This window comes from Mesocricetus auratus, unplaced genomic scaffold (assembly GCF_017639785.1).
Source record: "Mesocricetus auratus isolate SY011 unplaced genomic scaffold, BCM_Maur_2.0 Super-Scaffold_4256, whole genome shotgun sequence".
NCBI lineage: Eukaryota > Metazoa > Chordata > Mammalia > Rodentia > Cricetidae > Mesocricetus > Mesocricetus auratus.
Window position 1 is genome coordinate 121,014,973 of NW_024429182.1, and position 14,863 is coordinate 121,029,835.

The following is a 14,863-nucleotide window of genomic DNA, read 5'->3' on the forward strand; positions in this document are numbered from 1 at the left end:
CACTCTGGCCTCACGCATGGAGCCCTAAAGAACACACTGACCTAGATACCAATTTCTGTGAGCCTTCTGGAGTGAGGAGCACCCGGGAGGGCAGAGAAGATGAATGGGATTGAAGTACAGCCATCTCCCGGGAGGGGACCGACCGCCTTCTGTCTCCAGAAGCCCTGATCCCCCACGATCTCTGGCTTCCAGGAAGATCATCTTTCCAATCATGAAACCACACACACCAAGGCCAGCTTACACCTGCTCACTCCTCTCTTAATTAAAAATGTATATTTATTTACATCTTTGGGGTTAGGAGCACATGTGCTATGGTTTGGCTGTGGAAATCAGAGAACAACTTCCGGCACTGGGCTCTCCTTGCACCGTGTGGGTCCCATGGACTGAATTCAGACCTTCAGGCCTGGTGGCAGGCACCCTCAGCCACCGAGCCATCTCCCTGACACCCAGCTCACCTAGAGGAGCACAAGGAGGAGGCAGCCAGCACCAACTCTTGGGAAAATGATGGGGAAACCTCTTTCAAAGTGACATGTGGGTGCCCTCTGCCCCAGCATTTTCACTTGTGGTAATTTCCTTCAGTTCCCCAGACACGAGCATCCATGGTGGCCTGGCTACAAAAGGCCAGGAGAGCCTCAGTGCTCGAGACGGAGTGGTCTGACGGCTGCCTTTTGAGAGCTCTGTGGTGTACAGTACCACACCTCCCCACAGGCACACGCACGCACACACACACTCACACACACACACACACACACACACACGTGTGCAGTTCACACAAGCAGAGTTGCTTCCCATAAAATCAATCTGAAGAATTATTTCTAGAACACTGGCTGAATTCTACCTGCTGTAGTCTTCAATTCACTAAGATATGGGGTTCTGATGACAGAACAGGAAGAAAAACCAGTCTCACTCAGATAAAGCCTCTTCAGAGAACCATGGCCTCTCTTCTGTGGCCGGGGTCAGTTTCTTTATGGGCCACTGAAGTGTGGAATCTGAACCTTATCAATGAACTGTTGTACTCTGCCACATTCCCAGCCTGCACCTTGAATGGATCATTTACGCAGGCAGGGTTCTGTAGCCTGGTGCATGGTCACGTGAGCACACCGGCTCGCTGAGTTATGCACTCAGGAGAGAGTGAACAAGGCAGAAGCTATGTCAGCATTCCTGTGAAAACCTGCTTGGCCTGGAGGCCCTCAAAGGAGCTTCACTTTGACACTGGCTTGTAAAGCTCCTCCACACTAAGCACACTTTCTGGGAACTTAGAGGAACTCCCTGAAGGAAGTGTTGGGGAAGATAACTAACACATACACATCCAAGATTGGGCCAGAGTCAGTACTCAAGACCAGATGAGCCCGGGGCCTCCCACGTCCCAAGCACTGTGAGCCGTGAGGCCTGTGCCCCAGACTCACACTCTCCTCCCTACTCCTCAGCCTGCAGCACCTTGCAGTCACTGGGCTGCAGCAGGGGTCATCGGGTCACCTGCCTCCACCCCCACCAAGGCCCATGGCTCCTCTGTCATTGTCAGAAGTGCCTCTCACCACAGCATCACCTCCTTCTCCCAAATGACAGGGGCTGTGCTCGGACATCACAGCTGACAGTCCCCGGTCTCTGTAATTACATAGTATGCATCTTTATAGCAAATGCACCGATGCCCATAAATAGCCACTCACTCATGGATGCTTTCGCATGGTCACCCTCCCCTGCTCCAAAGCCTTCAATGACCTTGGATGTTCAAGCCTTGTTCAACCTGTTCCCTCCTCTCCAGATCCACAGCCTCCCCCAGACTCTTCCCCTCCCACCCTTCCAGATCAAGTTCCCCCACAATCTCTCTGCCCCACAACCCCAGCTTCTGTAGTTGCTCAACACACCTTACACATAGCAGATGCTGGGAAAATCAATTCAACAAGTTTTCCCAGGTACTCACGATACACTACACCCACACCAAGAGAGGCCTCTGTCTCTCTAAGAATGACCCTCTTTGTGCTGCGGTAGCACTGTGACCTTCTGATGGCGGCATGTTACTGTAACCACTGCCTGCTCTGCTTATCTATGTCTGCAGCTCCAAGGGCACACGGGGCGTCCCCTCTGTATTGTGGCAGATGCTCAGGAAGTTCCATGTCATGGAAACTGGAGGAAAGTGCTAGCCACTGAAGTGACAGGGGAGATGTCCAGAGGGCTAGTATAAACGTGCACAGCTGTGCCAGCCATATTTCTTGAGGTGTAACCTGTATGCTTCATGCTTGAACTTTTGTAAAGATTTTCTTTTCGTGGCTATGAGTGTTTTGACTGAATGTGAACACACCGCCTGCTGCTGGTCCTTGGAGGCCAGAAGACAGCATCAGATTCCCTGGAACTGGGATTACAGATGCTTATGAGCAGCCATGTGGATGGGAACCGAATCCAGGTCACCTGCAGGAGCAGCAAATGCTCCTAACCCCTCGCCATCTCCCCTGCCCCTGCTTAATCAGTTAAGTCATGTGGCTCATGCATACTATCCCAACACTTGAGAGGCAGAGAATCACTTGCAGCTGCAGGCTAGCCTGGGCTATATAGCAAGTTCAAGGAGAGCCTGGGCTAATAGAGTGAGTCCTCATCTACAAAAAACGAGAGACATTTTTAGATGTAACTAGAGGAAAACCACCTCCAGTGCTGCTCCGGATGGTGGTCCATAAATGACACAAGTCCAGTCGGGGCGCCAACCTGGAGCAGCGTGACGGAACAGCTGGGCAGAGACTGTCCCTCGCTCCCAATCCCTGGTGGTTGGAGATGCCTGGTTTTCTCTTCTGTGGTAAAGTAAATGTCCCATCGTGGAGGTACTATCCTACAATTAAACAAGAGCACTGACCTGGTCTACTTCACTAGAGCTGCGGCCCCTGACACTGTCCCCTCCACACACCATCAGCACTGGCCCCAGGCAGACAGGATTCCAAGAATGAGCCCTCTGTTCCCCGCCAGTGGTCTTTTCCTGTGAAGATGCTGCCCCACAAGGCTTACAGGTCGGTGGCTGACTGCCCCGGGCTGATGCGATGGCTGGACCCGAAGTGTGCTCGTCAGCGAAGTGAGGACCTGAGTTCATCCCAAGACCCACACAGAAAGCCAGCTGTGGGAGCACACAGTCTTGGCACTGGCGAGGCAGACACAGGTAGGTCCTTGGGCTCAATGGCCTGTCAGCCTAGCCTACTTGCTAAGCTCCAGGTCACTGTGAGACCCTGTTTAAAAAATGCCAAGGTAGACAGTGTCAGGAGTGACATCCAAGGTTGACCTCTCACCTCATAGAAACCCACATGCACACATGTGCACATGTACACACATATTCTCATGTATACACATATGCACCTGTACACACATATGCACGTGTACACACACATGTGCACCTGTACACACATATGCACCTGTACACACATGTGCACCTGTACACACATGTGCACCTGTACACACATGTGCACCTGTACACACACATGCGCCTTTAGGAAAGAAACTGTCTGGATGGACTTGACGTCCATGAACCCTTTAAAGACAGTGATCCAGGCTGAGGAGGTAGCTTAGTCAGGGAGTCCTTTCTGAAGTATAGGGACTTGAGTTTCATCCCCAGATCCTCATAAATTAGCCACAGTAAGGGACCAGCTATGTGAAGGTAGTGGTCCCTTCCTGTAATCCTGAAGCCCAGGAGGCTGAGGCAGGAAGGCTGCTAATCTGAAGCCAGTCTGGGCTACCACACTTGCTTTTGGAGTTTTCCATTTGATATTTTCAGACCAGTTGGCCACAGACACCTGAAGTTTCAGAAGTGAAGCTGGTGATGGGGAGGCTACCCCGTGAGCCCCAGTGACCTCAGACTAAAGGTGTCTATTTCATGCAGTCAGACGTTTATCCAGGCATAAGGTGTTCAGGTCTGGGTGTAAAGCTCAAAACAGGACTTCTTCATCTCTGTCCCTGACACTTAGAAGAGGTGGCATCAAGTGGGGTCTCAGTAATTTTTATAAAGCTCCAACTTCTGTTTCTAGGCTCCCCCCACAGCTGCACAACCAGCCAATTGTGTTCAGGTGCAATTATCTAGGCGAACTCCTCACAGGTCTAAGGGTTTGATCCCCAGCACCGCAAAAACTGGGAGTGGGGGTGTGGGGGTGTCACAGACCTGTAGCCCCAGCATTTAGGAGCAAAGGCAGGAGAATCAGATGGCATCGTTGTCTGCAGAGTATGTTAGTTTGAAACTAGCCTGGGTTGCCTAAGACCCAGTCTAAAAAAAGAAAGTTGTAGACACAGAAGCTGTTGGGCAAGGCCCCTGTGACCAGGGTAGGTGTGCCCTGCTTTGCAGTGAGCAGTGTGCAGTGGCTCCTGCCTCAGTCTCACCAGCCAGACAAACCCTGACATTTTGCTCATAATTATATCTTTCAATATAAAGTTCTAGTTGGATTGATAAAAATAGTAACCGCGGTGGGTGCTGGTGCCTGAAGCCTGGCAACCGAGCATACCGCCTGGTGCCAAACATGCCCGCAAAGCTTGGAATGAGATGGCTGGGGTCCACTCAAAAGCTGCAGGGACCTCCTTGCTCCCTCGTCCCTTTCCCAAACATCCAGGACTCAGACTGGAGAGGGAGATTTAACTGCAGAAACATCCTTCAATCTCCTCCCCCTCATGAGCTATACAAGGACACTTCAGGAAGCCTCCCAGGAGCAGTTTGGGGCCCGGCTGTCCCCTCTATTGCCTACCTGACGATGACCCATCCTCTCTAATGTCTGTTCCTAGTAGGTCAGCTTGAAGGCCTAACAGGTACCCACTTTGGGGCAGAGTTCTAAGGTTCTAGGGCAACAATCACACAACCAGACTGGAAGCTGCTTCCAAAGGGAGAGAACAAGGACTCAAGGACAAGAGGGTCCTGCCAAACGCCCAGCTCTGAGTCTCAGCAAGGATGCAGTCTCCAGGTACCCAGGCCACAGCCTGGTCATCCTGACTCCCCAGTCACAAGGTCCATCAGGAGACCATGTGTAGAGCCTGGCTTTCCACAGTCCCCAAATTCTACTCTCCTCCTCAGGTCTCCAGTCTTTCTGTCTCCCGGTAAAATATAAGCGCCCGTTTTGTACATCTTTGGCTTCTTTTAAAGCTCCCTGACAGAGAAAAACACACAGAGATCCTCACAGGAACCATACAACACACAACTCAGTCCGCAGATGCTCCTTCCAGAACCTTCCATGTGTAAGAAGAGCTGTTCTTGCCCTGCTAACTCAAGGACTTCACCCTGGCTGGTGGACCAGCCCCCTGTGGAGCTCCCTTACAGCCAGCCAAACTTCTCTACACATACACCTAAAGCCACTGGTACTTCACCTAGGAAAGCCACCTGCCTGTCACTAAGATGCTGTCTAGGAGCGCTCCCACTCACTCAAATGCTCCAGCCATCAGACGCTAGGCTCCCTGCCATTAGCACAAACCATACAGAACTGAAGAGGACATTTCAGGAATGCCTTCCCAGACAGAGCATACAGTAGCAAGCAGGGGGCAGGGCTGGGCAAGGATTAAAGGACCTCATTTCACAGATGAGCACACATGGCACAGAGTTTCACTCAATCCCCAGCTGAGACTAGGAGACCAATAGGAGACAGAACCTTGATCTTCTGGAAAAAAACGAGTCAAAAGAAAATGCCTGAATGAACTGCTTAGCTTGCCTTAACTTTTTTTTTTTTTAAAGGAATGATACTGGTTCCATTGCATCAGCTAATCTTTAAAACGTGCGTGATATCAAGCATGGAAGAGAAACGCCGTGAGGGGCATTTGGTGGAAAAAGAAATAATGCTGAAAGGCATATGACTAACAAATTTTAAAACTGCCAAACCTGCTTTGAAAGAGACACGACAGCAGGCTTCCAAGGATGCATTGGATGTATGGGGGAAATCACCACTCCAGAGTTTCTCATTAGAAGGCTACATTAAAGTCAGTGTGGTCTGGACACAATATGGCTACACTGCTGTGTGGCCATTAAGAGGGAAAGAGCTCCCCCTCTATACAAAGAGAGAGGCTAAAGAGTGTTCAACAGGGTCAAAGTATAGAAAATCAAACTTCATACACAATCTCTACCTGTGGAACACACCAGAAGGGCAAACTTTCATACCACCATGTTTTTCTATGTTGTTCTTGTATGAAAGTGAGCAGTCAATATATTTCAATTTAAAAACTACAATTTAAAAGCAGTGTTTTCCTTGGTCTCCTCAGAACAGACTTTCTGTGCAGCCCTGGCCGTCTGACTTGTACCGATGCCATCCTAGCCTTTGAACCCTGCACTACCTACCTAGCACACTTCTCTGGCTCAAATGTCACCAACCCTGAGGAGCATTGATTCCCCAAGCCCTTTGTCTCCATAGATGCTCCTTGGCCTGTTGCCCCTGCTCTCACCTCTCAGTCAACTTTCCCTGCAGCCCTTTTTGGGGGAGCTGCATTTATTGGCTCTGCCTGTGGTCAGCCTCCTCCACATCAATGGGAGCTGCAGGAGATGGGGCTCATCCTGTGCTCTGCTGAATTCCAGAACCAGGCAGAGAACAGATGACGAAGCATGCCCACTGAACACATGTGGAACAAAGAGACTAGCAATGTCCACTTGCTCACCTCTCCTGAGTGGAAACAGAATTCAGCTTGTACCCTAGCTGAACTATGACCACTGACCACCAATCCTGGACACCGGAAGTGGAGGTCCAGTGTAAACTCTTTGAGCCCAACTTTCCTCCCAAGTCACCTGCAAGGCATTGAGAACAGGACACCATACCTCCTCCTTCAGATTCCCAGATGTAAATTCAGGAGGCAGGTGTAGATAAAGGGACTCACTGCACAGTCTCCCAGCCCAGAGGAACTTAAACTCTGGACTCTGGATGCTGCTGCCTTGGCTCTCTAGAAAAGAGCTCCCTGCCTGCTGACCCCACTCCTGCCCAAACAAACTGGCCTGGCTAAGCAAACCCAAAAAGGGGCTCATCCTGGGGTTTGAACAAGGAAAGGACCTCTTTATCTTAATTAGGAGATTAGTCTTCTTAACCTCCATTGATGTCTGCTCAGTCCCTCCTGGGGAGCCCAACAGGAACAGGTGGAAAGAGCTGGGCTTGGTTTCCTCCTGTCCCTGCAGTCTACTCCTGCGCCATCGTTGACATGGGCAGCAGCCACCTGGCAGAGGTGGGCGGCTTGAAAGCCAGGTAGATGTGGTCCTCAGGCTACAGCAGACATAGCTCTCCCATGGCCCTGCTCTGCAGGAGGAGCCATCCAACTGGTCCTGCAGGCACATGCTTGCCAAAGCCTGGCACTCAGCCTCCCCCCCCCCCCAGCTTCCCATAATCCCTTCTCCTTCTCTGGGCTCTTTGTCCATCTCTCCACCTTGGCACTGTGCCCAGGGGACACCCCATAAGCGATCCTATTCCTTATTGGGAGGGGGATCACACAGATGCTCCCACACTTGATGTCCAGGTATCTGCCCAGGACAAGCCAAGGGAGACCTTGGAAATGAGTCATCTTGCTGTCACCTTCCCCTGGACCCAGACTGGAGCTTCCCTGACCCAGTTTCCTAGGCATAGTGAAGCCCTAACTGAGGAGTAACCAGGGGACTGAGGGGAGAAGAGCCCTGTTCCTCTGGAGCTACAGGCAGGACCTGACTCAGTCTCTACTCAGAGATAGGGCAGCTGGGAGGGAGCTTGTGCTTGCAACCTTATTCTACACGTGGGAAAATGAGGGTCCAGACAGGGAGAATGACTCATCTGATGTCCAAGGCACTCTGTAGAGCTAGAGTCAGAACCCACCCAGATCCTGACCTCTTCCTTGTCTCAGCCACTGCCCATCACAGGCTGACTCTCAGATTCTTCCTGCACACAAGGTCGACAGGCAAGACTTGGAAATGCTTAGCATTAGAGCTTGTGGGACCCTGGGACATTCCAGTGAGACTGTCGACAGGACAGTCTGGAAAGCATCTGTCTCCTACAAGAGTCTCCTGAACCCACGGTGGCAAGGGGACCTGCTTATGTGTCCTTCCTACAACAGCTCCAGGTCTGAGGGATCCTGCCATGGGCTGAAGAGTGGAAGTGGCCTAGGGCCTAGGTTGAGCTAAAGCAGAGGAACCCTCCAGACCCACAGAACTTGGGGGCATTCCACTGTGGGGAAAATGTCTGTGAAAAACTATGAATTCATGGAAAGCACAGTGCAGTTTCTCAGTTAGCTTATTTATTTCACACAGGATCTGTGTTAAAACATTTATCTTGCAATTTCTCAGTTAACCTATCACTTTGGCACAGGGTCTCACTGTGTAGCTCTAGCTGGATCCCTAGCTCTCACTGTAATCCCTAGTGTCTGCCTGGAATTAAAATTGCTGGGATTAAAGGTGTGCCACACTACACCTGGCTCTAACTTGGATTTTTAAGACCACAAAGCTGACACTTTTTTTTAAAACAGGATCTTTCTTGTATCCCTGGCTGTTCTGAAACTTGCTATATAAACCAGGATGTCCTGGAACTCTGAGAGCTGCTGACCTCCCTCCACCATGCCCCCTGTGGCATTTCAGACTTCTGAGAGTAAAGGTGTTTCCTACCACCATTTTGAGACAGGGCTTCATGTAGCCCAGGCTTTCCTTGAATTCCTGATCCTCCTGCCTCTACTTCCCAAGGACTAGAGTATGGTTATGTGCACCATATCTCCTCTGATCCAGGGCTTTAAGCATGATAGCTAAGCAAGCATACTACCAATGAGCAGTCTCAGCCCAAGCAATTGTCACTTTAAAAAACAGGACACAAGTCGCTTACCCTCTATCATCCTAAGGGGCATCAATTCAGGGCTGGGGAGAAAAGGTTTAAGATGGAGAAAGAGATAAGGAGGGAGAGGGCAAGGGTGGGGCCATAGCTGTGGACCCCATGCAGGCTGACCACAGGACAGGAGTCCCACCTCCATTCTGTGTCAGGAGGATGGAGCAAAGGGGACAGAAAAGGACCCTGGACAGAGCAGCCCACTAGACGCCAGACACCATTCCAGGGCGCAGTCAAGACAGTCTTACAGGGACACACAAGCAGCATTTGAACCCCAGGCTTTCCAATGATCCTGTGCCGAAGTGACTTAAGGGGGAGCCCTTCCAACCTCCAAGTCCCTCTAGTTCCTTCAGTGTCCCCATGTGTTAACACCCCACAGTCCTGACAAGTGTGGCAGCGTTAGATGTCTTAGAAGTGGTACCAGCAGACAGTTGCTCAGGGCACTGTTGCTGCTAAGGGAATATGGTCACCCAGAAACAGATGCATAAGTCCTGCTGGGCTGCCCTTACTGTAAGCTGTGGATGCTTCAGCTCGGCCTCTTCCTGCCCCTCCTCACCAGGGCCCCAAGTAGGCGTTTCCTGGACTTGAGAAGGATTCACTAGCACGGATCAGCTGAGGCAATTCAATTATGAAATTTACCACATTAGATGCAAACAAGCAACTCAATGAGCAATTCATTTGTGGCCACTACTGTTTTGATGCCAAGTCTGCACAAGGGGGAGGGATCCAAGCCCCTTTCCAGGACACACCCACACCGCCCGCTAGTAAAGGATTCAGGGCTCAAACAGTGAGCTGGTTAGCAGGGTGAGGCTTCCCAGGGTCACACCCCCACACATACACCACACACACACACATACATACACACACACACACACACACACACACACACACACACACACACACACACCAGAAGCTGCACGGGAAGCCAGGTCCTCCAATGAACCTGGAGAGCTGTCTGAATTCATACCACTATCACAGTCAAGAATCAACGTTTTGGCCACCTCTCCCCTCCCTGCCCCTGACCTCACCTGTGCCTAATGCAGGCAGCCTAGATCTGAATGGCAGGAGAAATGGCTGCAGCCCAGGGCATGGAAACCAGATTGTGGAAGGCCTTTGCTAGCTTTCCCTTCCCCTCTACAGGAAGCCCCCACCCCTTCACTGCTGCTCCCTGGGACCCTGGTCGCTGGGGCTCTCTGCAAACCGTGATGAGTCAAGGCCCCTGACCCACGTGCCAGCACCCTTCTCTAAAGGCGGGGTCTAAATGGAGTAAATGAACCACTAAAAGCACCCTCACCCTCTAAAGGCAGGAGGAGGGCGCTGCTGCCCCTGCACCCCACATGCAGGGCCGTTTCTCTTTTCCTCCTACTCTTCTCTCCCCTCACTGGTGCCCGCAGGCTCACGATGCCATCCACAGGGATCGAGCCACTGTGGAACAGGCAGCTGACCCAAAGCTCTTCTGCTGCACAGCACACAGAACCCAGCTGCAGCTTGAGACCAGGACAAAGGTTTCTTCCTTCTTCCCGGCTTCCTTTTAAACAGTCTCCCTGGTCTCCCTGATAAATGACTCCAATCTGAAATACCAGTAATTACAGCGCCAGGGACAAAAGTGACTTTGCCGGTCTCCATAGGCAAAGCCTGTGAACTCAAGAACCAGACTCTAAGGGACCCAATCTACTGTAGGATAAGAGCACCCTGGGTCCCCCCTCCAGTTCCCAGACACAAGCATTTCAGCAACACCCATAAAAAGTCCTCAGAACATAACCGCATCACCTATGACAGGAGAGGCCCAGCATCCTGAAGGGTCAGGTCCCAAGTCCCCCTCCCTCCCTGCCCTACTCCAGGCCAGAGTGAAACCAAATGGCCCAGACAACTGGCATATCTTGCTTGCCTCAGCAGTGTGTCTTGGCCAAAGCAACTAGGACTCATTAGGACTCCTCAGTGCACGGATAAACTGGAAGAGGCCTGGGTCGTTGCCCCCTGCTCCTCCAACTACCTGTGGTAAAGTCTCTAGGATCTTGAGATGGGCATGATGGCACTTGCTTATAATCTCAGCACTCAAGAGGCTGGAACCCGAGGGTCCCAAGTTCAAGGCTGGCCTGACTACATAACAAAACTAAAAAGGAAAGAAATCCTTGTAGACTGCCGGAACGCACTTTAGGGTACACCCAAGGGTGCCTGGTGCCCCACAGGCATAAGTCCACAATAGGAAAAAGAAGCAGAAGTCAAGTGGGGGGCCTTGGTGAGCCCGAGCAACGTATGGGAGGAGGGCCGAGCAATTGGGGACTAGGGACATTTGCTATAGCCCCATGGGGGCGGGGGGGGGGGAGGAGGGGGGCGGGCAACACGTGAATGGGTAGGTGGGTGTGACTCCAGGAGTGTCACCACTTCTCCCTCGACAGACAACTTCCTAGTCAGGAAGGTCCCGCGCGGCGGGCCACACGGCCAGATCCCGCAGGCTACACGGCCAGATCCCGCAGGCTTTCCTTGTTTAAGCCCTCGGCCCTCGCTAGGCATGCGGCCCTTGGCTAGGCACAGGCACGCGGCTGCGCTGTTCGCATCCTCGAAGACAAGCCGCCTCCTCTTTCTAGGATCAATAGTCATTTTTTAAAAAAGAGTCAGCGGACTCAATGAATCAACCACTCCCGAGGGAGGGAAGCAGCTCCCGAGCGTAACATCCGTTTTCAAAACAATTCATTGCCTCGGCGGGAGCTCAGAGCAAAGCAATACGGGGTCCCCAAGCTCGACCGAGGAGCGCTCCCGGGTCAGCCCCCCACTTTCCAAACCCAGGGAACCCAGCCCGCGGTCCTGCGCCCTGCGGGGCGCTCCTCTCACAGGGTCGCTGTCCCGGCGACAAGCCCAGACGACGGCGCCCCCTGTCGGCCCGGTCCCGGACCCGGTACTCACTTTATGGCCCCACGCACTACGCAGTCCCCGCAGTCCCCGCAGTCCCCGCCGCTGCCTCCGCCGCCACCGCCGCCCCGGGCCAGCTCTCCAGTCCCGACCGCTCTCCCGTAGCTGACCCGCATCGGCGCCGCCAACAAACTAGTTTCTCCGGCCTTCCCGCCCCGCCTCCCGGCCCAAAGCGCAGCAGCCAATCATAGGCCGTGCCTCTGTGACGGATGGGCCAATAAGCCGGTAGTACAGCCGCGTGAGGAGAAAGAGGCGGCCGTCCCGACCGCCGGTACCGCGAGGGGCGGGGCGAGGAAAAGAAAGCGACTGCCACCAGATTCTTAAAGCGACAGGCCATTGCCTTCCGCCCTGGTGGCCCAGAGTTGCAGAAAGAAACGCGACCTGGTCTTAGAGCTTTCCCAAGGAAGCAGCTTTGTAGATTACACACATGCCTCTTTCTGTTCCCGGATCCCAGCCATTGTTGATCTTTTTACAGAATTGCACTCTAACCCTCCCTGCGTTAAGGAAAGCACTATTTACTCCCGGCTAGTTTCAGTGTTGGGGAGTTCCTACAGCCAGGAATCCCTGTCTGCACTTGGAATCCAGGAGAGAGGAAACACTTCAGCTGTCAAAATGGCGGTTACTTCTTACCAAACTTTTTAAAAATAGCCTTCAAATATTCTTTACTCTATTAGTCAGAATTCTCTAGAGGAGCAAAACTAACAGATAAAAGTCTGCATCTGCATACACATACATATGCACACATCTATGGAAGTTATTAGATTGATTCACAAGCTGTGATCTGTGTAGGTCAATAATGGCTGTGGCCAGAAAGAAAGTCCAGGAATTCAGTTATTGTCGTTTGTGAGGCTGGGCGTCTCAGCTGGTCTTCAGTATGCCTTGGAATCCAGAAGTCAGCTCTAATACCAATGATGTCAGCTGGTCTTCAGTATGCCTTGGAATCCAGAAGTCAGCTCTTATACCAATGACGGAATGAATGCGCCAGTGAGCTCAAGAGCAATAAGGCAAAGAACAGAAGTTTCCTTCTTCCAGGTCCTTTATATAGACTGCCACCAGATGATATAGCGCAGATTGATGGTAAGCCTTCCTACCCCGGAAGATCTAGATTTAGGGTAGGTCTTCCTACCTCAAATGATCCAACCAAAAAAAAATCCCTAATAAATATACCCAGTTGCTTGGGTTTTAGCTAATCCCAGATATAATCAAGTTGAGGATCAAGAATGGCCATCACACCTCACCAATACATCCAATAATTCATTTTCAGAAGAATCACTAGTCTGGGCGGTGGTGGCACATGCCTTTAATCTCAGCACTGGGGAAGCAGAGGCAGGTGGATCTCTGAGTTCAAGGTCTCAGAGTCTATAAAGTGAGCTCCAGGACAGCCATGGCTATACAGGGAAACCCTGTCTCAAAAAACAAACTAACAACCGAAAAGAATTACTAGATGCCTTTACCCTATGACACAGAGGGGTGTTGTGTGTATGCGCTATAATTCTGAGACCTTGTAATCTTGGTTTGTCCATTTTTCTACCACACCAGCTTGCTATGTGTCTGGTCTCGTTGCCTGTGAAGTGGTAGGCGTGAACTCCCACAAAAGTAATGCAGGATTAAAGGGCCAAATAGACAGTCGTTGAAACAGTTTACTTAAGGACACAAAGAGCCCAAATTAAGAAAGCAATAAACTGTTTAGGCAGAACGGTGCACACTTTTAATCCTAGGAGGCAGAGGCAGGCAGATCTCTATGAGTTCAAGGATAATCTGGTCTACAGAGTTCAAGGACAACAGGAGTCACATTGTCGGATCCTTTCTTAAAAACAAACAAAAGTGACAAAGCACCACACATGCCTGGGAAGGATGGGGGTAAATCCTGGAGAGCAGAGGTCTCACTTATGGCTGGTGCCAGCCAGGTTTGTCAGCGACGGGGGGTGCAAAAGATTTGGAAGACAAATAACAGTCTGACTGGTAGAAAATGGGACATAGATCCCTTGTGCAGAAAGCTGCTTAGCCTGGCAGAAAGAGAACTTTGCTACATACACGGCACAAAGCATACGGGGGGGGCATGTAGCTGCAAGTAACCTGAAGTCCAGGTTTGTCTAACCCTACCCCTCAAGATCTCTGAGGAAATGCAGGCAAGTTGATGTTTTGAGTGTCTGGTTCTTGCAGGCAGAGGGAATATCATCAAATCTTTCCCACATGATTATTGTAAAGATCTAGGACTTTGTAGCCAGTAAATCCTCAATAGAGTTTGGCCAAGATCTGGAGACATTTAAGACAGAAGGACTCTGATATTTAAGAGGAGCCCTGGCCAGAGGTGATCAGCAGGCCTAATTGTGATGTTAAGGAACTTTCCAGCAGGATAATAAGGTGGCATCAAATAATAGTTTCATTAAATGAATGACAGTCTGCATTTATAGTTTTAGCGCCCTGCCAATTTCATGAAGCTACAGCACTTATGTAATTGTGGGTTGGCTGAAGTTTCCCATGCAAAATTGATTCTTAGCAACTTCATAACCATTGCTAATGTTTCTTAAAGGCTCTCTGTGAAGTTATACATGCCAACCATCTAAAATCTGGCTCTCATTATCACTGTTCCCCTCTTCAACTCTGAGGGCTAAATTAGGTAGTGACATAAATGAGGATTAAATATAGCCAATCAACGGAAGTCACAGCAAGAACCTGTGCTGGATTGTAGGATTTAGACATGAGCTGAAAGGAGAGAAAAGAGAAGCCTGCTTTGCCATCTGCTTCAATCCTCCATGGACCCTGGGACATCCCAGGCAGAGCCCATATCTGCCAGGCCAGCCCAGCACACATGGAGTTCTGAGGTGCAGGGCCCACCACAGTTACCTCAGAAGCCTCAGAGTCACACATAAGTTGGCTTTACAGTTTTGAAGTACTACCAGCAAATCTTGTAATGTGCGGGATTCTTTTTTATTTTATTTTATTATTGAAAATAGGCTTTTCTCTCATACAATGAATCTCCACGAAAGTTTCCCCTCCCTCCATTACTCCTGGATCCCCCTACTTCTCCTCTCTTCCAGACCCACCCACCCCCCCACCCCCGTTTCCTTAGAACTTTCTTATATTGCATCTGACAGAAAGGCTGAAATTAACTATGATATAAATAAGATGCAAGTTTGTTTATGCAAGGGCAGCTGGAAAATATGTCCTTTTTTATAAATATTTCCCTTGGCATGCTA

The 14,863-nt window shown here is 50.8% G+C and overlaps 1 protein-coding gene across 3 annotated transcripts in view; it reads right to left on the reverse strand.

Annotated features, from left to right (window-relative positions):
- Klhl25 (kelch like family member 25) overlaps window positions 1-14,863 on the reverse strand; it is a 42,128-nt gene that overhangs the window by 14,452 nt on the left and 12,813 nt on the right. For 2 of the 3 annotated variants that reach the window (XM_005077773.4, XM_021231639.2), the window contains exon 1: window positions 11,658-11,816. The exons of the other annotated variant lie outside the window; for it this stretch is intronic. The gene's annotated coding sequence lies outside the window, so the exon portion shown is untranslated. Of the gene's footprint in view, window positions 1-11,657; window positions 11,817-14,863 lie in introns of those variants that run through there. 3 annotated transcript variants of the gene reach the window in all.